Source organism: Atta colombica, unplaced genomic scaffold (genome assembly GCF_001594045.1).
Source record: "Atta colombica isolate Treedump-2 unplaced genomic scaffold, Acol1.0 scaffold227, whole genome shotgun sequence".
Lineage (NCBI taxonomy): Eukaryota > Metazoa > Arthropoda > Insecta > Hymenoptera > Formicidae > Atta > Atta colombica.
The window spans coordinates 10,679-13,557 of NW_017259324.1; positions in this window are offsets into that span (position 1 = coordinate 10,679).

The window sequence follows — 2,879 nt, forward strand, 5'->3', positions numbered from 1 at the left end:
ATATATACATTTTCAGTATTGACAAATTTGAAACACAATCTAGTGTGTGTGTGTGCGTGTGCGTGCGTGCGTGCGTGCGTGTGCGAGCGTGTGCGTGCTGCGTGTCGTGTGTGCGTGTGCGCGCGTGCGCGCGCGCGTGTGGTGTGTATGTGAGAGAGAGAGAGAGAGAGAGAGAGAGAAATAATGCAATATACTGTGACGAAATGAAATGAAACGTACATTGAATCGAAAAATCATTTTACAAAAGTATCAACTTTTGATCGATTTTTAAATTTATGGCATCTTAAAAAAGTGCGATAATTGTAGTAATCGAAACTGAAATCTACAATTGAGATTTATAAGATCATGATAAACTCAGTTTAGACTCGGTTGCGTTACAGATTTATTAACAATGTAATTACCCTCTACGACTTACACAGGGATAAGTCTTATATCGTACTTGAATTTCTTTATTATAAACATTCAGTATAAAAAAAATCAGTATGTTTCATTTACGATTACAAATTTAAAACAAATAAATATCGTTAGATTTTTATAGAGGTTTCTTTCACGCGTACGTGTATCGAGATTCGTAATTCAGTGATGACGATGAAGAATCGAAAGATTGAGTCGCACTATTCTCAAGGGAGAGGGAGGGGCTGAATAGCATATATACTTAATACATGTATAGAAAATCAATTACGTTACCCTCGTGTACTCATATATATAGTTGATATAATTCAATTTGTGCGATTCATGTGATTCCATGGATCATTATAAACAAAACATTTTCGATAATACACGGAGCAAAGAGAAAGTACGGTCGAAAAGAAGCGACGTATGGCTGTGAACGAACAATACGAAGTGAACAATGTGTTTGCGGCACTCTATGATGACTATCATAGAGATTACAGAACATTGTTACAAGTTTTGCAATGTATAGAACTGCAGTAATGTATGAAGTATATAAGATAATTTATGTATGTGCCATATTGAAGCAAAGAAAGTTAAGAATTTACAAGTAGGAATTAATGCTGCCGTTGAGTGTTTTGTCTGCGAAATTTGTGTAATTGATTATATATCTAGCTTATTGCGTACCATACATACGTACATATTTGATAGTGATACACACGCGTATCAAGAGAGAAATTTATATATTTATTTAAAAATATGCACGAATGTTTAATGTAAAGCTGAATTTACATTTATACATTTATATAAATACACACACACACACACACACACACACACGCGCGCGCGCGCGCGCATGTGTATGTGTGTGTGTGTGTGCATCATATATAACATACAAGTGCATTATAATATATATAGAGATAGAAACAGGGCAAAGAAAGGGTGGAGGAAGAAAGAGGGACTTATCGAATAAATATAATAAATACCCATATGCATTTACTACTCATTTATTCATTTTTTCAAATGCAACGACTGTATATAAAAGCTACTTGATATTACAAAGTCTCTCTGTGTTTGATTCATAATTATTATATTTATATTCTTTATATTATATTTATATTCTTCGCACATAAGAAATAAATGTATTTAGTTAATTCTTGGAAGGAGAATGGGTAAATATAAAAAGATTGAAATAAACAGGGAAATATATATATATATATATATAAAATATATATATATATATATGTACACTTTTTACAAGCTGAAATTTTAATTATAATTTCGATTTGATAATATAATGTATGTTGTAATTTAACATATATTATATACATATATGATAAAAAAAAAATTATTTTAGTCAATGACAATTCTTTTCATAAGATCAGTCTTTGTAATTATATATGTAGTAAATACGTAATATGTAGTAAATACGGGTAATTTTAAATTAAAACGAGCTGACAATTCTGTTCCAAATTCGCTACTTGCTTCGCTACTAGTAAACTATATATAGATATAATTTATCGAAGAAGATCGACGATCTAGATTTAGCTCTTTATCGGCAATAATTTCATCAAGTCATATCGTATCACTGAATTTTGCATCGAGCGAGACCTTGAATAACAACGTCGCTAGATTGAATAAGATCGTTATAAGTAGAATATGTAACTTCCCTCATATCCTGTACACCCTGTACTTTTTACTCTTGTGCTCGGCAATTACTACGTCATAGCGTACTAATAACTAATTAGCCGTGTGTGGGATGTAATGACGGGACAATAGACGGCAGTCACGATGGGAAGTGCTTAGTTCGACGATAAATGCTTGCCCCCCTGGCCTATATTTAATGTTTCCACAATGAATCTGTAACTCCCTCGCCTGAAGAGGAAAAAGAGCAGATGTTATGCTGTATTCGTTCAGCTATTTTATATTTATGTTTCAACTTACACTGCATAGTAACAATTATTACTATCTATTATACATATACATATATATAATATATGCAGAGAATGGAAGTAACTCGAATCGTTACTTGTAACGAAGTTACAGTTGCAAGTTATTTTTTTGGTAACTTTACTAGTAACTACGTTACCTTTTTTTTTGCGGTAACTGTTATGATAGTTGCATTTTTTTTTTTGGTAACGCTGGTAACGAATTTTACAGATATTTTTATCGTTATTACACACGATTGGACACAATTAACTCGTAGCGCTTGAGATTAGAAAGCTTCTAGAGATCCGTCCGATGTGATTGTAGTCATCGATTTTAAAAAAGTAATGGAAAAGTAACGAAAAATTATTTCCTCAAGTAACGGTAACGAATTACTTTTAAAAATTGATATAATTAATTGTTACTTTTTCTATTCAGTAACTTGTTACTTTTAAATAATAACTTTCCATTCCCTGATGATAATATGTATAATATGTATAATATAGAACAGATGAAGCGTTCTTGAGTAACGCTACGATTATTCGATGATATATATATATATA